Raw genomic sequence first — 21,921 nt, 5'->3', positions numbered from 1 at the left:
TCAAGTAAAAATGATACCCATGGAGAGAATGGGGAAATATTCCTTCTCGTTAGCATGAACAGCAACATCACATGTCTCGTCTCATTCTCCTATTTCCATTTTCGGTTCCGTCTCTCAAGAATTGTTCATTGACATTTCCCCACAAATAAATGTCAACAGCTAACAAAAGATTACCCTCAGCCATAAGGATATGCCTCAGAACAAATTGATCGGAGTGCACAGAGGGAGTTTTAATCCAAATGTAAACTGTGCATTAAATGACATGGGAGTATTTGATGGGATAGTGTAGATCTTTACGCTATATCTAACACGTGCTGTATCTGCCCTGCGATTGTTTGATGGGACTTTGTAGAGGGAGCATTAGTCGGTGCCTAAACTGTGCTGTACCTGCCCTGGCAGTGTGTGACACGTGGCAAATAAAAAACAGAAAATTGTGAAGTGATACTTTTTGATAGGAAGAATGAGGAGAGGCAAAATATACTAAAGGATACAATTCTAAAAGGTGTGATGAACACAGAGACCTGGGGATATATGTGCACAAATCATTGAATGTGGCAGGACAGGTTGAGAAAGTGTTTTGAAAAGCATACTTCATCCTGGGCTTCATAAATAGAGCCATAGAATACAAAAGCAAGGAAATTATGACGAACCTGTTTAAAACACTGATTATGCATCAAATGAAGTTTTGTGTCCAATTCTGGGCACCGCGCTTTAGTAAGGATATGAAGGCCTTAGCGAGGGTGCAAAAAGATTTACGTGTGCTTCCAGGGATAAGGTACTTCGGTTATGTGGAGAGACAGGAGAAGCTGGGGTTCTTATCCTTAGAGCAGAGAAGGGTGAGATAACACACAGAGTGCCACTAAGTAGTTCAAAGTGCAGTGGATTGCTCACCTTCAGTGCTGTCCCTCAATCCCAGTCCATCTCTGGGAGATTGTTACAAGAATCAGCCCATCCTCGCAACACAAATATTACCGATGCAATAACAGATCTAAATTACTTTGCACACAACTCTTGCTAGCTAGTAACGAAATTAAACGTATGTTCCAACGAAAAAAGTATTGCATCCTCCCACCCTCACGCATATATATCTTTATTTATATTAATATCTATCCACCGTCGATATATCTTCTGTCTATCTTACGGACGCATGGTCGAATGCAGAAATAACTGACAACCATGTCTGTTGTACAATAAATAGAGATATAATCCTTGGAGTGGGAGTTTATCCCAAAACTATCTGAGACTAAGGCAAAAGTGAGAAACACTGAGCCCCGGTTGACACAAACAGACATTGTGTTGTGAAGTCAAAAGATACATGGCCCAGTTTAACATAAAGGCAGACAGGGCCTAGTGTAACATAGAGGGAGACAGGGTCTAGTGTAACCTAAACAGAGACAGGGCCTAGTGGAATATAAATGGAGACAGGGTCCAGCATAACATAAACAGAGACAGGGCCTCGTGTAATATAAAGACAGACAGGGCCTAGTAAATATAAACAGAGACAGGGCCTAGTGTATTATAAACAGAGACAAGATCTAGTGTAATATAAACCAAGACAGGGCCAAGTGTAATATAAACAGAGAGAGGGCCTAATGTAATTAAACAACGACAAGGTTTAGTGTAATTTCAACAAAGATAGTGCCAAGTGTAATAAAAACAAAATAACATAAGCAATAGGAGCAGGAGTAGGCCACCTGGTCCCTCGATCCTGCTCTGCAATTTACTATCATGGCTGATCTGATTATGGACTCAGCTGCACCTCTTTACGATCCGAAATGCCAGCCGAAATATCACAGTTGGAAGAGCGTTAGACTGAAAATCTAAAGGTCCCTTGTTCAATCCTGGGTTTCGGCAGATGTTTTTTGGCATGCAGGTACAGTAGGCAGTTAAGAAAGCAAATGGCATGTTGGCCTTAATCGCGAGGGGATTTGAGTACAGGGGCAGGGATGTGTTGCTACATTTGTGCAGGGCCTTGGTGAGGCCACACCTGGAGTATTGTGTACAGTTTTGATCTGCTAACTTGAGGAAGGACATTTTTGCTATTGAGGGAGTGCAGTGAAGGTTCACCAGACTGATTCTCGGGATGGCGGGACTGACCTATCAAGAAAGACTGGATTAACTGGGCTTGTATTCACTGGAGTTCAGAAGAATGAGAGGGGACCTCATAGAAACGTTTCAAATTCTGATGGGTTCAGACCTGTTAGATGCAGGAAGAATGTTCCCAATGTTGGGTAAGTCCAGAACCAGGGGTCACAGTCTAAGGATAAGGGGTAAGCCATTTAGGACCGAGATGAGGAGAAACTCTTCACCCAGAGAGTGGTGAACCTGTGGAATTCTCTACCACAGAAAGTTGGTGAGGCCAATTCACTAAATATATTCAAAAAGGAGTTAGATGAAGTCCTTACTACTCGGGGGATCAAGGGGTATGGCGAGAAAGCAGGAATGGGGTACTGAAGTTGCATGTTTAGCCATGAACTCATTGAATGGCGGTGCAGGCTAGAAGGGCCGAATGGCCTACTCCTGCACCTATTTTCTATGTTTCTATGTTTCTATCCACATAACCGTTTGTTCTCTTATTGTTCAAAGATATTTCTATCTCCACCTTAAATATATTCAATGACTTAGCCTCCACAACTCTCTGGGGCTGAGAATTCCACATATTACAACACTCTAAGCGAAGAAATTCCCCTCATCTCAGTTTTAAATGGGCGGCTCCTTATTCTGAGACTATGTCCCCTAGTTTTATTTTCCCCTGAGTGGAAATATCCTTTCTGCATTCATCTTGTCGAACACCCTTATTATCTTATAAGTTTCAATAAGATCACCTCTCATCTTCTGAATTCCAATGTGTATAGGCCCAACTACTCAACCTATCTTCATAAGTCAACCCCCTCAGCTCTGGAATCAATGTTCACTGAAATGCCTCCAATGCAGATATATCCTTTCTTAAATACAGAGACCAAAACTGGACGCAGTATTCTCGGTGTGGCATCATCAATATCCTGCACAGTTTTGCCCATGAACTTAGTCTGTCCATATTCCTTTGCAGATTTTTTGTATCCTCCTCACAATTTTCTTTCCCACCTATCCCTATCTTTGTAACATTTGCAAACTGGCTATATTACACTGCAGGCCTTCATCCAATTTATTATGAGCGATTGTAATAGTTGAGGTTCCAACCCTGATCCCTGCGACACACCACGAGTTACTGTTTGCCAAATGGAAATTAACCAATATATCCCGACTCTCCGATCTGTTAGTTAGCCAATCCTCTATCCATATATTAACCCCAACGCCGTGAACGTTTATCGTGCAGTAACCTTTTATGTGGCATCTTATCGAATGCCTTCTGGAAATCCAAATAAACTACATCCAATGGAGCCCCTTTATCCAACTTGCTCGTTACATCCTCAAAGATCTCCACCAAATTTGTCAAACTTGATTTCCCGTTCACGAAACCATGCTGACTGTGCTTGATTGAATTATGCTCTTCCAAATGTCCCGCTACTGCTTTCTGAATGGACTCCAGCATTTTCCCAATGACAGATGTTCGGCTCACTAGTCTATAGTTGCTTGCCTTCTGTCTGCCTATTTTTTAAAATAGGAGCACTAAATTTGCAGTTTTCTAATCCGCTGGGACCGCCCCAGAAGCAAAGGAATTTTGGTAGATTACAACCAATGCATCACCATCTCTGCAGCCACTTTTTTCAGGACCTTTGGATGTAAGCCACCAAGTCCTGGGGAATTGTCTGCCTTAAATCCCATTATTCTACCGAGTATTACTTCATTAGTGATAATAATTGTAATAATTTCCTCCCTCCATATAGTACATTGATTTTCCACTATTTGGCTGTTTTTAGTGTCTGCTTCCGTGATGACCGATACAAAATATTTGTTCAATGCGTCTGCCATTTCCCTGTTCTCCATTATTAATTCCCCAGTCAGATCCTCTTGTTTACCAACATTTAGTTTAGCATCTCTTTTGCGTTATGTACATGTGGAAAGTCTTACCATCTGTTTTTATATTTCGTGCTGGTTTATTTTCCTAATCTGTCTTCTCTCTCTTTATAATTTGTTTAGTTGTTCTTTGCTGGCTTTATAAAGTTTCCCAATCCTCTCGGCTCCCACTAGTCTTGGCCACATTGTATGCCTTTGTTTCCAATTTGACACCATCTCTTATTTCGTTAGTTAGCCACGGATGGTTATCCCTACTCTTTCAGTCTTGCCTGCTCATTAGTATATATTTTTGTTGCGAGTTATGAAATATCTCGTTAAATGTCTGCCACTGCTCATCAACCGTCCCATACTTTTATCTATTTTCCCAGTACGCTTTAGCAAGCACTGCACTCAGACCTTTGTAGTCTCCTTTATATAAGCTTTGGATACTGCTTTGAGAACCAACTCTCTCACCCTCCAACTGAGTTTGAAATTCAACCATGTTATGGTCATTCATAGATTAGTATGGCACAGAAGGTGGCCATTCAGCCCAAAAAATCTCTGCTATCTCTCTTGAAGAGCAATCCAGTTAGTCCCACTCCAGCGCACTTTCCCTATATCTCTGGATTTTTTCCTCATTCAAGTATTTGTACAATTTTATATTGAGGGCAACTATTGATTATATATCTGCCACCCTATCAGGCAGTACAACCCAAATCCTAACCAGTGGTTGCATAAAAAATTTCGTCCAAATATCGCCTCTGGTTCTTTAGTCAATCACCTTACATCTGAATCAATCACCTTACATCTGAACCAGTGGTTCTCAAACTTCTTGTATTCGCGGCACAATTTCGTATACTAGAACTTTTGGTGCACACTTGAAGGGATTAAAAGGTTAAAAAATCAAGTTTCAGAAAATTTAAAAAACATTTTATTAGTCACAGTATATGAGATATACAACATTGGATACATGTATGTTATTAATTATTTTTTATTCTGAATGAAACAATACAATAATAAACTATAATAATAATTCCTCACCTTAATTACAGATTAATTAGTATTTTAATGTGCTACTTGAGCCTGACGTTTTTTAGTTCTGTCACTGATATTAGGGCCTATAACCGATAAGGCCTCTCTCATTTCGTGTTCAAGTTCGCTAAATTTTTCCCTTTTTTTGCATTTGATGTTCGTAAGAGTTAAGAATCCTAATTCACAGAGATATGATGTTGAAAACTGCGTCAGAATTATCAAAGCTTTTTTTTGATATTGCAGGATATTCTTCTTTAATAGAAATCCAGAATGCATCAATAAACATATCTGAATGTTTCATTTTAAGACCGTGGTCTATAGAAATAGTAATTAATTCTTCGTCTTCTTGCAATGTCAAATCAAAATCTGACGTACTAGTTGGAGAAAATTGATTTCTTACCCAATCATACTTCTCTACATCCAAAGATAGAAAATATTTTTTGAAGTTGTCTTCCAGTGATGCCAAATGCTCCATCAGGATAGGAGCAAACTTTTAATACTGTGATTTGTTATCAAAGGGGACATTTCAAGATTTTGTTCTGTTGCTCTCTTTTTCCAGCTATAATTATTTTTCTGAAAAGCTAATAGCTTGTCTGTAGAGGTGAGAATGTTTTCATTTCGCCCTTGCATACTGGTATTAACGCTGCAAAGACAATTATATATAGCTGCCAAATATGCTAACTTAGCACACCACATTTCACTCTTAAGGTATTTGCAAAAGGTATCGTTTCCTTCTCTTTCAAAAAATACTGACAATTCTTCTTTAAGTTCAAATACACGACATAAGACTTTCCTCCTTGAAAGCCATCTTACATCTGTATGCAAAAGTAAACATTCGTGCTGTGCATCCATAGCTTTGCAGAGCTGTTTAAACAAGCAAGTTTTTAAAGATTTTGAATTTATATAATTTACAATATTAACAACTTGATCTAACACAGATTTTAATTCTAGCAGTAATGTCTTTGCAGCAAGTGCTTCTCTATGCAAAAAGCAATGGGTGAATAATATATTTGGATTATGTTTTTTTGTGAGCATATTGAATCTTTTGACACATCTCACCATAGATTGAGCACTGTCCGTGCAGGTCCAAGCACATGAGTCCCATAAAATTTTCAAGTCTTCTAATTATGAATTCACAGAATCAAATATGCCTTGACCTCTAGTATTTTCTGGAAGTTCTCTACAGCACAGAAATTGGTTAAATATCTCGTTTTCATGAATGAAGCGAACAGATGCTAATAATTGTGCTTTACCACTAATGTCGGTGGACTCGGCGATTTGCAGAGCTAAATTCGAGTTTGTCAGCTTCTTGGCTACATTTTCTTCAATGTAAGGTGACATTTCATTTATGCTTCTCCGAATTGTATCATCAGACAGCGGAATCTTTGCAATGTCTTGTTCTGCTGCATCACCAAACAATATTTTGGCAATTTTACGACTTGCAGACAAAATAAGTGACTCAGCTAAAGTATGAGACTTCATTTTCTGCGCTGTTAATTCAGCAACTTCATAAGAAGCAATTTGAACCTTATCTGACACTCTTAACATTTTTTTCAAAATATTTCACTTCTTTTGATTGCGTCAACATTAATTTCCTAAAATAACTCTGATCTTTTGTTGAAAGATGTGCATGCTTCGGAGTAAAATGACGTTTCAATTTACTGTGAACCATTGCACTGTTCTACAGTTGTTTTCTGCACAAACACACAATGGAATGGGACATTCTTCTTATCCTGTTCATGAAAAACTGAACCTCAAACAATCCTCCATATATTGACGATGAATTTTGGATTTTTTAGGATTTGGTTCGGCGCCACTTGTACTGGCTTTGGTTGTCGGCCTATTAGCGCCACTTTTAGTGGCACTGTCATTGACATCTCCTTGCTCATTTTTACGTTTTCTTAAAATGAATTTGTCCATTGCGGGGACAAACTTTATTCGGCTGAATGATCCAAACTCCAGGCAGACACGAACTGAGACTTCCAATTTCCAAACTCCAGAGAGTCCAGACAGAAACGAACCTTGAGTTGAACAGGAAATTTTGATTTTGACTATGATCAAAATATGCTAAAAGCCAACTCTCAGAAATCAAAGTAACCGCTAGGGTTGCGAGGCCTGTTCAAATTGGATGTCGCCTACATCAAAGGAGCCACTTATTGGCGCTGTATCAGGTCAAAGCATCAAAGATGTCGCCAGTCCCGGCCACACATCAAGCTGCAGATCAATAAACAACAATAACAAAATAGAAAGTAGAATGTGGTTAAATGTAATTAAATAGTTTTTAACATTTTATTATAAAAACTACACCTTTTACTGCATATGTGTTAGACTCGTCTGTCATTTCTTTCATCCTATATAATAATGACATTGTAAGCTTTTCACATGAACAATTTAATACTATTATTTTGGATTGGGTGTGGCCATGACCCAACTGCCCCCTGGCTACGCCCTTGGTACAGACCCACTTACACACACAAACATAAATATACATGCTTATACATACACACACACACACACACAGTCTCATTCGATGGGAGGCACTCACACTTCTCTATTATCAATGGGAGGGAGTAAGGGAATGAGAGAGGGAGGGTGGTGGATGGCGGTGTTCAGTACTAAAGGGAAACACATTTTCCAAAGGATTTTGTTCTGAGTATGGTCATATAAGTTGTTTGTGTGTGTTGTCTCTTGTCATTATTACTTGTACAACTCTAGAACATAGTGTCTTGACAATAGTATAGATAAATAGATAGTTATTTGTCAATATTGGCAATGTTTATTACAGCAGTGGCGTCATACATATAGGTAGATGACATATGTGCATAAGTGTCTGCCTATCTCTCTCTCTCCCCCTAACCTTCTGTTTCAGAGTTAAGTGGTTTGTGTTTCATTGTAAAATTAGCTAAAGTCCACCATACTTTTACACAATTTGGTGGCACACCTGTGAAGGGTTCACGGCACACCAATGTGCCGCGGAACACTGGTTGAGAACCACTGATCTAAACCCTTGATGAGTTTAAACACGTCTATCAAATCTCCACTTTAACTTCTCTCCTCCTAAGTAGAACAATGCCATCTTCTCCAGTTTCTGCACATTAATTGAAGCCCCTAATGCCTAGAACTAATCTTGCTTGTAAAAATGTTGGAGTCCATTATTAACGAAGCAGTAGCAGGACATTTGGAAAAGCAAAATTCGGTCTGGCAGAGGCAGCATGGATTTATGAAGGTGAAGTAATGTTTGAATAATTTGCTGGATTTATTTGAGTATGTAGTGAACAGGGTTGATAAAAGGGAACCAGTGGGTGTGGTGTATTTTGTCTTCCAGAAGGCATTTAACAAGGTGCCACGTAAAAGGTTACTGCACAAGATAAAAGTTCACGGGGTTGCGGGTAATATATTAGCATGGATAGAGGATTGGTTAATTAACAGAGAACAGAGATTCGGTATAAATGGGTCATTCTCTGGTTGGCAACCGGAAATTATGGGGTGTGCAGGGATCAGTGCCGGGACCCCAACTATTTACTATCTACATTAACGACTTGGAAGATGGGACTGAGTGTAACGTGGCAAAGTTTGCTGACAATCCAAAGATAAGAGGAAAAGCAATGTGTGAGGAGGACACACACGATCTGCAAAAGGACATAGACAGGTTATGTGAGTGGGGAAAAACTTGGCAAATGGAGCACAATGTTGGAATGTGTGAAGTCATGCACTTTGCAGAAAAAAAATCAAACAGCAATTTATTATTTAAATGGAGAAATATTGCAACATGCCACCACGTAGTGGGACGTGGGGGTACTTATGCATGAAACACAAAAGGATAGTATGCAGGTACAGCAAGTGATCAGGAAGGCCAATGGTAACTTGGCCTTTATTGCAAAGAGATGGAGTATAAAAGCAGGGAAGTCTTGCTACAGCTATATAAGGTATTGTTGTGATCACACCTGGAATACTGCGTGCAGTTTTGGTTTCCATATTTACGAAAGGATAAACTTGCTTTGGAGGCAATTCAGAGAATGTTCACTCAGATGATTCCGCGAATGAGGGGGTTGACTTTTGAGGAAAAGTTGAGTCGGTTGGCCCTCTACTCATTGGAATTCAGAAGAATGAGAGGTGATCTTGTCAAAAGGTATATGTTTATGAAGGGGCTTGAAAAAGTGGATGCAGAGAGGATGTTTCGACTGATGCGGGAGACTAGAACTAGAGGGTACAAACTTAGAGCAGGGGCCGCCCATTAAAAGCAGTGATGAGGAGAAATTTCTTCTCTCAGAGGGTTGTAAATCTGTGGAATTCGCTGCCTCAGAGAGCTGTGGAAGCTTGGACGTTGAATACATTTAAGACAGAAATAGACAGTTCCTTAAACGATAAGGGGATATGGGTTTAGCGGGAACGGGCGGGTAAGTGGACCTGAGTCCATGATCAGATCAGCCATGATCGTATTGAATGTTGCAGCAGACTCGAGGGGCCGTATGGCCCACTCCTGCTCCTCTTTCTTATGTTCTTGTGTTCTTATAATCTACTAAATCTCCTCTTCACCTTCTCTGCTCTAAGGAGAGCAGCCCGAGAATTCTCCAGTCTCTCCAAATAATTTTAATCGCCCATACTGGATGCATTTCCATTAAATCTCTTCTGCATCCTCTCGAAAGTCTTCACGTCCTTCCTAAAGTGTGCTGCGCAGAATTGGACACAGTACTCCAGCCAGGGCTGAACTAGTATTTCTAGTCATTTATCCCTGGTATCAATCTGGAAAATCTCCCCTGAAACCTTCTGTGTTGTAAGGAAAACAGCCCCAGCTTCTCCAAATCTGTCCGCGTAGAGAGAGTTTGAATCCTACCATCCCGCACACAGAATGGCAGCGAGCTCCAGGCGGGCAATGGCCCGTCCTCAACAGCGAGAAGGGGGAGGAAAAATGAGCTTCTGAAGTCGACGATGTCTTAAAATAATTTATTTAATTCTTACCTTTATCTTTTTTATTTAAATAACGGAAAATATCCTGACTGCCCCAACTAGAATTTCTCCCAGTGCCAGTTCCCCAGCCAACTCCCTCTCCAGAAAGGTCGCCATTTTATTACGTGTCAGTGTTTTTAGGCAGGGGGATTAAATATATATATATATTAGCCATCGCTCTCTCTCTTATTTGATAATATATATTAAAGCTCGCTGAAGGAATTGGGTGCAGAAAATTCCATCTGATGAATCCTCATCGATGGGAGCAGATAAACTGCAAAGGGAAATAATAATAATCGGTTGGCCTGAGGGAGGGATGGCGGGAGGGAGGAGTGGAGCAAGGGAGCGGTGGAGTGATGGAGTGGTGAGGAATGGACGGAGACAGGGAGGGAAGTGTGCAGGGAGGGAGAGATTGACGGAGCGACATATGGAGGTATGGAGGGCGGGAGGAATGGACGGAGGGAGGGAAGGAGGGTGTAAGAGATGGTGGGAGGGAGCGATGAAGGGAGGGAGTGAAGTGGAGATGGGTGGAGCGTGATGGGGATGGAGGAACGGAGTGATGGAGTATATGTCAATTTACCCGAACAAAATTCTGACTGATTTTGAACACCTCTATTAAGTGGCCCATAACCTGCTCGGCTCTAAGCAGAACAGTCCCAGCTTCCAGCTGCACTGATAGTGCATCTGACACAGTGAAACATTCAGGTTCCGTGAGTCCTTGTGCTTCGGGCACTTCCAGATGTTCCTTGCGGAATCGCTGACACTTTTACATGGACCCAGTGGAAATACCAGTGAGGGAATGACATCCCAAGCAAGATAAGCGAACTCGCTCCTGATAATAAACCAATCGGAGTCAGACTGAACTCAGTCCTTGAACTTCAGACACGATGAGCTGAATGGCAACATTTTAAAATACAAGCTGTGACATGTTCAAGCCTTGGCTCAGTGGGATCACTCTCGCCTCTGATTCAGAAGGTCACAGATACTAAACCCCACTCCAGAGACCTGAGCACATAATCTATGCCGACACGCCCGGTGCCAGTACTGAGGGAATGCTGCACGGTCAGAGGTGCCGTCTTTCGGGGCAGACATTAAATTGAGCCCCATCTTTCCGCTCAGGTGGATTTAAAGGACTCATGGCACTATATTGAAGTGCAGAGGAGTTCTCCAGGGTTTACAGCGCAAATACTTATCCCTTAACGAACTTCTGAAAAATAGATGACCTGATTATTATTTCATTGCTCTTTGCGTGATCTTGATGTGCACCAATTGGCTGCCACGTTGCCTACATTACAACAGTGACCACACTTCCAAAGTAATTCATTGTCTGTAAATCATTTTGGGACATCATGAGATCATGAAATGCGCTATATAAATGCAAAGTGTTTCTAAATGTCAACATTTCAAAATACAAGTTGCGATATGTGAAATGCTCAGATAATGCTGTGATTGCCGGTACTCCTCTGGTCACTGGTTTAAATTGCTTAGTTTCAGTTAGTTAAATATTCCATTAAATGGAGATCCAGTGGAATAACAGTCTGTTCAGAGATGTTCCACTGATTTCAGCAGCAGAATTTTCAGAACTGAATTATTCATTTTAATATTTATTCCCTTTGATATAAATCACATCTGTTGCAATTGAACAAAACTGCAGCTAACGTCGCTGTTCGACATATTTCTACTTCTGTATACCCACTGTCAATATTCTTAAAATAAGCCATTGTTGTGAGTTGAGGCTGATCAATAAGTGATTCTGTTGATCTGATTTTCCTGCCATGAACACTTCATGGCCAGCAGTGAGGCGTTTATGTAAATAAACACAGAAATAGAAGTCCCAGATTAGATCATTGAGCGACAGAGACACAATAACCGTTTCCCCACCAGCAAAGCATAGAAATAAAGACAGAGAGAAATGCAAATCTCTCAACAAATTCCAGGAACAATTGTTTTTCGTACATTCCTCTACATTATAGGAGAATAAAGTAAAGATGATACCCACGGACAGAAAGGCGAAAGATTGCTTCTCGTCAGCATGTACAGCAACATCACAAAGGTGATAGTGGAGATTTGTGTATCCTCTGCCTCTCAATTTTCCATTTTCCTCCTATATCTCAAGAATGGATCATTGACATTCCCCCACAACTAGATGTCAACATCAAACAAAATATTTCCCTCAGCCATAAGGATATGCCTCGGACCAAATTGATTGGAGTGCACAGAGGGAGCTTTATTCAAAAATGTGACCTGTGCATTAAATGGCATGGGAGTTTTTGATGGGAAAGTTTGAAGGGATCTTTACTCTGTATCCAACACGTGCTTTACCTGTCCTGGGAATTGTTTGATGGGATGTTATGGAGGGCGCATTGTTCTGTACCTAAACCGTGCTGTACCTGTCCTGGCAGTGTGTGATGGGACAGTATAGAGGGAGCATCACTCTGTATCTAAATCGTGCTGTTACTGTTCTGTGAATGTGTGATGGGAGAGTATAGTGGGAGCTCCACTCTGTATCTGACACATGCTGTACCTGCCCTGGGAGTTATAGGATCTAGAGAAGTAAGAACTGACATCGCGTGTAGTGTAATATAAAGAGAGACATGGTCTAGTGCAGTAATAACGGTGACAGGGTCTAGTCTAATATAAAAAAGAGACATGGTATAAGGCAGTAATGTGAGAGGATGGGGCTACTGTAATATAAGCAATGCCATTGTCTAGCTTAATATAAACAGAGACAGGGTCTTTTGTAATAGGAACAAAAGCATGGCATATTCCATTAATATCTGAGACAGGGCCTAGTACAATATTAGTAGTTCAAGTGCAGTACGAACAGAGGTAGTGGCTAGTACTGTAACGATTGATACAGGGACATTGTTTTATTGGTTCCTGACATGTGGGTGTGCGTGTGGCTGGCACGGCCAACATTGATTGTCTTTTCCTAATTGGCCTTGAGAAGCAATTGGTGAGCTGCCACCTTGAACCGCTGCAGACTGTGTGGGGAAGGTACTCACAAAGTGTTAGGGAGAGAGTTGAAGAATTTGGCCCAGTGTTTATGAAGGAAAGACAATAAATTTCAACGCCAGATTGGTGTGTAATTTGGAGGGGTACGTGGAGATGATGGTGTTTGCATGAGCCTGCTGCCCTTGTCCTTCTAGTTGGAAAAGGTCGTAGATTTGGAAAGTTCTGTTGAAGATGTCTTGGCGAGTTACTGCAATGCATCTTGTAGATAGTAATCACTGCAGACATAGTACGCCAGTGGTGGAGGGAGTGAATATTTAACGTGGTGTGTGGGGTTATATAAACTGGAATAGTGTCTTGTGTAGTTATAACTGAGACAGGTTCTGGTGTATTATAGAATCATAGAATGGTTACAGCACAGAAGAGGGCCATTCGGCCCATATAGCCCGTGCCGCTCTCTGCAAGAGTATTTCAACTAGTCCAGTCCTCCGCCCTTCCCCGTAGCCCTGTGAATTTTTTCCTTCAAGTACTTATCCAATTCCCTTTAGAATGCAATGATTGAATCTTCGCCCACGTCCCTTTCAGGCAATGCATTTCAGATCATAACCACTCGCTGCATAAAAAAGTTTTTCTCATGTAGCCTTGGTTGTGTCAATCACTTTTAATCCTTGTCCTCTGTTCTCGACCCTTCTGCCAATGGGAAAAGTTTCTCTCCAGCTACTCTGTTTAGACCACTTATGTTTCTGAACGCCTCGATCAAATCTCATCTCAAACTTCTTTGCTCTAAGGAGAACAACCCCAGCTTCTCCAGACTAGACCACATAACCGAAGTCCCTTATCCCTGGAAACACACGTAAATCTTTTCTGCACCTCTCTAAGGCCTTCAGATCCTTCCTAAAGTGCGGTGTCCAGAATTAGACACAATACTCCAGTTGAGGCCTAATCAGTGTTTTATACAAGTTCATCATAAGTTCCTTGCTTTTATTCTATGCACTATTTATGAAGCCCATGATCCATTATGCTTTTTAAACCACTTTCTCAATCTGCCCTGCCTCATTCAATGATGTATGTACAGATAGCCTGAATTCTCTGTGTTCATCATACCCTTTAGAATTGTACCCTTTGGTTCACTTTGACTCTCCTCGTTCTTCCTACCAAAATGTATCACTTCAAAGTTTTCTGTGTTTCATTTTCCATGTGTCCGTCTATTCTACCAGCAAGCCTATATGCTTTTGAAGTCTATAACAACCCTCCTCACTGTTCACTATACTTCCAAATTTTGAGTCGTCTGTATATATTGAAATTGTGCCCTTAAACCCAATGTAAGTCATGAATATAAATCAAGAAAAGCAGTGTTCCTGGCACCAACTGCTGCAGAACACCACTGTATACCTTCCTCCAGTACAAAAAAAACACTACTCTCTGATTCCTGTCATTCAGTCAATTTCACATCCAGGCTGCCACTGTCCCTTTTATTCTATGGGTTTCAACTTTGCTGGCACGGATATTATCAAACCACTTTATCAAACACCTTTTGTAAGTCCACCACATCAACGATTTAAACTGAGCCTGGGTCTAGTGCAGTAATGAGAGAAACAATAAGTCAGGTAATTACATATTTATTAACTACATGCCAGGTACAAGTGCAGTTTCATGTTTACCATCACTTGCACAAATCATCATACACTTGAGGTGTATATCAGGAGACTCGGTGTGATGGTGAGGTGAATGCTGGAAAATAAAGTGGCTGGCTGCTCATTATCCTCGGTGTAATTTAATCCCCTTTCCCACTGAATACTGCGGACAGACATGGTCACCTTGGTAATGGAATCGTCAGCGTGACATCACTTTTTAAAGTAGAGCGTGCAAGACAATGTGTTATCAATAAATGTTAAAAGTATTAAACGATCTGCAATTAGCTGTTGAATAAAATAAAATGCTGAAAAATGATGGTTGAAGCTAATCATTTATCTTTGTTGAATGTACTTGCACACATTATAATTTGTACACACACACACACATACAAACATGAAGATAAACACATAAACACACACGTACACACACATACACACACACACACGTGCACACATACACACATAAATACACACAAACTCACACAAGCACACACACACACACACAAATACACACAAATACAAACACACACACACATACACACACACACACACACACAGATATATATATATACACACATAGAAAACACTGTGTGTGTTCTCTTTTCAGTTGATCGTCGTAAGGGAATGAACTCCAGTGGATATTGGGACCCTGTGGCCGCCCATCCGGCGGTGCTTTGAGATCACGATTCCAGGCTCTGTCTGACGCAATCAGTGGGTCAAGTGAATGCTCAACAGAAAATACTGCAGGAAAAACAATCCTTAACATTAAAGAACTGGGAGCAATTGACACAGGACAACACAAGTGTGAATTATTGAAAATTAAAACACAGGGTGCCATTAAGTAGTGCAAAATGCAGTGAATTGCTCACCTTCAGTCCTGTCCCTCACTCCCAGTGCATCTCTGGGAGATTGTTACAAGATTCACCCCATCTTCTCAACACAAGTATTACAGACACATTACCAGATCAATTCGACATTGCCCACAACATTTGATAGCTAGTAACGAAATTAAACGTATGTTCCAACCAAAAAGAAGTATTGCATCTTCCTACCCACACGCATAAATATCTTTATTTATATTAATATCTATCCACCGTCTATATATCTTCTGTCTCCCTAACAGACGCATGGCAGAAATAACTGACAACAGTGTCTGTTGTACAATAAATAGAGATATAGTCCCTGGAGAGGGAGTTCATCCAAAACTATCTCAGACCGAGGAGAAAGTGAGACACCCTGAGCCTCGGTTGACACAAACAGGCATTGTCTTGTGAAGTCAATGGATACATGGCCCAGTCTAACATAAAGGCAGACAGGGCCCAGTGTTCCAGGATGAGGGACAAGGTCTAGTGTAATATAAACAGAGACAGGGTATCGTGTAATATAAACAGAGACCGGGTCTAGTGTAATATAAACAGAAACAAGGTCCAGTATAATACAAACAGAGACCGGAGCTAGTGTAATATAAACAGAGACATGGTCTAGTGTAACACAAACAGAAACCCAGTCTAGTGTAATATAAACAGAGACATGTTCTAGTGTAATATAAACAGAGACAGGGTCTAGTGTAATGCAAACATAGACCGGGTCTAGTGTAATCTAAACAGAGACAGGGTCTAGTGTAATATAAACACAGACATGGTCTAGTGTAATACAAAGAGAGACAGGGTCTTGTGTAATATAAACAGAGACATGGTCTAGTGTAATATAAATATAGACAAGGTCTAGTGTAATATAAACAGAGACATGGGTCTAGTGTAATATAAACAGAGACAGGGTCTAGTGTAATATCAACAGAGACAGTGTCTTGTGGAATATAAACAGAGACTGGGTCTCGTGTAATATAAACAGAGACAGGGTCTAGTGTAATATAAACAGAGACAGGTTACCTAGTGTAATATACACAGAGCCAGAGTCTAGTGTAATATAAACAGAGACAAGGTCTCGTGTAATATAAACAGAGACATGGTCTGGTGTAATATAAACAGAGACAGGGTCTAGTTTAATGTAAAGAGAGACCGGGCCTAGTGTAAAATAAACATAGACAAGGTCTAGTGTAATACAAACGGAGACAGGGTCTAGTGTAATATATACAGAGACATGGTCTAGTGTAATATTAACAGAGACAATGTCTAGTGTAATATAAACGGAGAAATGATCGAGTGTAGTATTAAAAGAGACAGGGGCTAGTGTAATATAAACAGAGACAGGGTCTTGTGGAATATAAACAGAGACAGGGTCTCGTGTAATATAAACAGAGACAGGGTCTAGTGTAATATAAAGAGAGACAGGGTCTAGTATAATAGAAAGAGAGACGGGGTCCAGGGTAATATCAACAGAGACAAGGTGTAGTGTACTATAAAGATACAGGGTCGACTGTAATATAAACAGAGAAAGGGCCTAGTGTAATATACACAGAGCCAGAGTCTAGTGTAATATAAACAGAGACAAGGTCTAGTGTAATATAAACAGAGACATGGTCTAGTGTAATATAAACAGAGACAGGGTCTAGTGTAATATAAAGAGAGACAGGGTCTAGTGTAACATAAAGAGAGACAGGGTCTAGTGTAACATAAACAGAGACAGGGTCTAGTGTAACATAAACAGAGACAGGGTCTAGTGTGATATAAACAGAGACAGGGTGCCGTGTGATATAAACAGAGACAGGGTGTCGTGTAATATAAACAGAGACAAAGTCTAGTGTAATATAAACAGAGACAGGGTCTAGTGTAATATAAAGAGAGACAGGGTCTAGTATAATAGAAAGAGAGAGCGGGTCTAGTGTAATATAAACACAGACAGGGTCTAGTGTTATATAAAGAGACAGGGTCGACTGTAATATAAACAGAGAAAGGGTCTAGTGTAATATAAAGAGAGACAGGGTCTAGTATAACAGAAAGAGTGACAGGTTCTAGTGTAATACAAACAGAGACAGGATCTAGTGAAATATAAAAAGAGACATAGTCTCGTGTAATGTAAACAGAGGCAGGGTCTTGTGTAATACAAACAGAGACAGGGTCTAGTGTAATATAAACAGATACAGGGTCTAGTGTAATTTAAAAGAGACAGGGTCTAGGGTAATATAAACAGATACAGCGTCTCGTGTAATATAAGAGAGACAGTGCCTAGTGTAATGTAAACAAAAGAACATAAGAAATAGGAACAGTAGTAGGCCACCTGGCCCCTCGAGCCTGCTCGCCATTTAATAAGATCATGGCTGATCTGATCATGGACTCAGCTCCATTTCTCTTCCCGATCCCCATAACCCTTTATTCTCTTATCACTCAAACATCTTTCTATCTCCGCCTTAAATATATTCCATGACCAAGACTGCACAACTCTCTTGGGCTGAGAATTCCATAGATTTACATCTCTCTGAGCGAAGAAATTCCCCGTTAGCTCAGTTTTAACTGTGCAGCTTGTTTTTCTGAGACTATGTCCCCTAGTTTTAATGTTCCCTATGAGTGGAAGTATCCTCTCTGCATCCACATTGTCGAGTGCCCTCATTATCTTATAATTTGCAATAAGTTCACCTCTCATTCTTCCGAACTCCAATGTGTATAGGCCCAACCTACTCACAATATCTTCATAATTCAACACCCTCATCTCCGGAATCAACCTTCGCTGGAAAGCCTCCAATGCAGGTATATCCTTCCTTAAATACAGGGGCCAACACTGGATGCAGTACTCTAGATGTGGCTTCACCAATATCCTCTAGCGTTTTGCCCATTCACTTAGTCTGTCCATATCCCTTTACAGATTATTGGTGTCCTCCTCACAATTTTTTTTCCCACTCTTCTTTTTATCATCTGAAAACTTGGCTACATTACACTGGGTCCCTTCATCCAAGTCATTACTATCGATTGTAAATAGTTCAGGTTCCCCCACCGATCCCTGCGGCACACCACGAGATACTGTTTGCCAACCGGAAATTGACCCATTTATCCCGACCCGCCGATCTGTTAGTTAGCCAATCCACTATCCATGCCAATATATTGCCCTCAACCCCGAGAACTTTAATCTTGTGCAGTAACCTTTATGCGGCACCATATCGAATGCCTTCTGGAAATTCAAATACACCACATCCACTGGATTCCCCTAATCCACCCTGTTCGTTTCATCCTCAAAGATCTTCAGCAAATTTGTCAATCATGTCGTTCCGTTCATGAAACCATGCTGATTCTGCTTGATTGAATTTTGCTTTTCCAAATCTCCCGCTACTGCTTCCTTAATGGACTCCAGCATTGTCCCAATGACAGATGTTCAGCTCACTGGTCTATAGTTTCTTGCTTTTTGTCTGCTTATTTTTTTAAATAGGGGCACTACATTTGCAGTTTTCCAATCCGCTGGGCCAGCCCCAGAATTCAAGGAATTTTGGTAGATTACAACCAATGCATCAACTATCTCTGCAGCCACTTCTTTAATACCATAGGATGTAACCCATCAGGCCCTGGGGACTTGTCCGCCTTTAGTCCCATCATTTTACCGAGTACGACTTCATTAGTGATAGTGATTGTAATAAATTCCTCCCTCCCTATAGCCCCTTGATTTTGCATAATTTGGATGTTTTTAGTGTCTGCTACCATGAAGACCGATACAAAATATTTGTTCAACGTCTCTGTCATTTCCCTGTTCTCCATTATTCATTCCCCAGTCTCATCCGCTTGATGACCAACATTTACTTTAACCTCTCTTTTGCTTGTTATGTACCTGTAGAAACTCTTACTATCTGTTTTTATATTTCGCGCTAGTTTACTTTCATAATCTATCTTCCCTCTCTTTATCATTTGTTTAGTTGTTCCTTGCTGGCTTTTAAAAGTTTCCCAATCCTCTGGCCTCCCACTAGTCTTGGCCACATTGTATGCCTTTGTTTCCAATTTGATACCATCCCTATTTCCTGAGTTAACCACGGATGGTTATCCCCTCTCTTACAGTCTTGCCTTCTAATTGGGATATTTTTTTGTTGCGAGTTATGAATTATCTACTTTAATGTCTGCCACTGCTCATCAACCGTCCCATACTTTTATCTTTTTTCCTAGTCCGCTTTAGCCACCAATGCCCTTATACCTTTGTAGGCTCGTTTATTTAAGCTTTGGACAGTGGTTTGAAAACCAATTCTCGCACTCTCCAACTGAATTTGAAATTTAACCGTGTTATGGTCATTCATAGATTAGTACGGCACAGAAGGTGATAATTCAGCCCATAGAGTCTGTGCCGGCTCTTTCGAAGAACAACCCAGTTAGTCCCATTCCTGTGCACTTTCCCTATATCACTGCATCTTTCTGCTCAGTTGGTTGTAAGGGATTCATGGCACTATACTGAAGAGCAGATGAGTTCTCCAGGGTTTCCAGCGCAAATATTTATACTTCAACCAACATCTGAAAAACAAATTATCTGATCAATATTTCATGCTCTTTGTGAGAGCTTGCTGTGCACACATTGTCTGCAACGTTTCCTACATTACAACAGTGAGCACACTTCCAAAGTAATTCATTGGCTGTAAAGCACTTTGGGATATCATGAGGTCAAGAAAGGCATTATATAAGTGCATGGTGTTTCTAAATGTCAACACTTGTAAATAAAAGTTGAGATATGTGAAAAGCTCAGATATTAACGTGATTGTAGGACACTCCTCTGGTCACTGGTTTTACTTTCAATGTTTAGTTTCAATGGGTTAAATCTTCCACGAAATGGAGATCCAGTAGAATAGCAGCCTGTTGAGAGATGTTCCATTAATTTCGGCAGTAGTTCTTTCAGAACTGAATTATTCATTTTACTATGTATTCCTTTGACATAAATGACATCTGTTCTAATTGAACAAAACTGAAGCAAACCTCACTGTTGGAGATTTTTCTATTAAAGTTGTACCAACTGTCAATATTTTTACAAATGACACTTGTTGTGAGAGGAGACTAATCAATAAGTGACTCTGTTGATCTGATTTTGCTGCCATGAACACTTCATGGGAACCGGTGAGGCGGTTATGTAAATAAACACAGAAATAGAAGTTCTCGATTAGAGTATTGAGTGACAGAAACAAGTTAAATGTTTCCCCACCAACACAGAATAGAAATAAGCAGAGAAAGAAATGCAAATTTCCCAACGGATTCCAGTAGCAATTGTTTTGCGGGACATTTTTCTAAACAAAAGAGAATAAAGTAAAGATGATACCCAGGAACAGAATGGGGAAAGATTCTATTCACCGTATATAGTAACATCACAAATTGTCAGTGGCGATTTCCTGTACCCTCTCCCTCTCCTATTTCCAATTTGTGTATTGTCTCTCAAGAATGGATAATTAGCCATCTCCCACAACTAGATATTAAAATCTAACAAATGTTTTTCTTGAACCCTAATGATACGCCTCGAACCAACTTCATTGGAATGCGCAGAGGGAGCTTTAATCCAAGATATGACCTGTGAATTAAACGATCTGAGAGCGTTTGATTGGACAGTGTAGGGAGAGCTTTACTCTGTATTTAAACTGTGCTCTACAGTGTCCCTGGGAGTGTTTGATAGGACACTGTAGAGCTCGTTTTACTCTGGATCTGACACATGCTGCACCTGTCCTGGGAGTGTTTGATGGGACAGAGTCGAGGGAGCTTTGCACTGTATCTAACCCGTACTGTACCTACCTTGGAAGTGTTTGATGGGACAGTGTATAGAGTCCATTTTGCTGTATCTAACCCGTACTGTACCTGTCCTGGGAATGTTTAATTAGAAAATGTAGAGGTCGGTTTACTCTGTATCTGACACATGTTGTACCTGACCTGTGATTTACAGTGTTTAGTGCATTAATAACGGTGACAGGGTCTAATTTAACATAAACGGAGGCATTGTCTAGTTTAGTAAAGTGAAATGATGGGGCTAGAGTAATGTAAACACCGTCCTTGTCTAGTTTAATATAAACAGAGACAGGGACTTGTGTAATAGGAACAAAGGCACATACTATTCCAGTATTATATGAGCCAGGGCGTAGTACAATATTAATAATTCTAGTACTGTAATAACTGAGGCAGGACTTAGTGCAGTAATTACTCATACAGGGACATTGTTTTATTCGTTCCTGTCATGCGGGTGTGAGAGTCATTCGGCCCATACAGACCATGCCGCTCTCAGCAAGAGTATTTCAGCTAGTCCACTCCCCCGCCCTTTTCCGTAGCCCTGTGATTGTTCTTCCTTCAGGAACTTATCCAATTCCGTGCCATGATTGAATCTGTCTCCACCACTCTTTCAGGCAGTGCATTCCAGATCCTAATTTTTCCTCGTGTCGATTTAGGTTGTTCTGCCAATTGCGCTAAATCTGTATCCTCTGTTCTCGACCCTTCCGCCAATGGGAACTGTTTCTCTCCAGCTACTCTGTCTCGACCCCTTATGAATCTGAATACCTCTATCAAGTCTCATCTCAACCTTCTCTGCT

At 40.6% G+C, this 21,921-nt stretch overlaps 1 non-coding gene across 1 annotated transcript; it reads left to right on the top strand.

The window, feature by feature from the left end:
- Nucleotides 1-1,781: 1,781 nt before the first annotated feature.
- On the top strand, nucleotides 1,782-1,854 carry trnaf-gaa (transfer RNA phenylalanine (anticodon GAA)). The gene has a single exon. It is a non-coding gene; the product is annotated as a tRNA-Phe (tRNA).
- Nucleotides 1,855-21,921: the final 20,067 nt, after the last annotated feature.

The sequence above is a fragment of the Pristiophorus japonicus genome, chromosome 23 (genome assembly GCF_044704955.1).
Source record: "Pristiophorus japonicus isolate sPriJap1 chromosome 23, sPriJap1.hap1, whole genome shotgun sequence".
NCBI classification, from domain to species: Eukaryota; Metazoa; Chordata; class Chondrichthyes; family Pristiophoridae; genus Pristiophorus; species Pristiophorus japonicus.
Note: the sequence above shows the minus strand (reverse complement) of the source record. Positions and strands in the feature narration are given on the sequence as shown.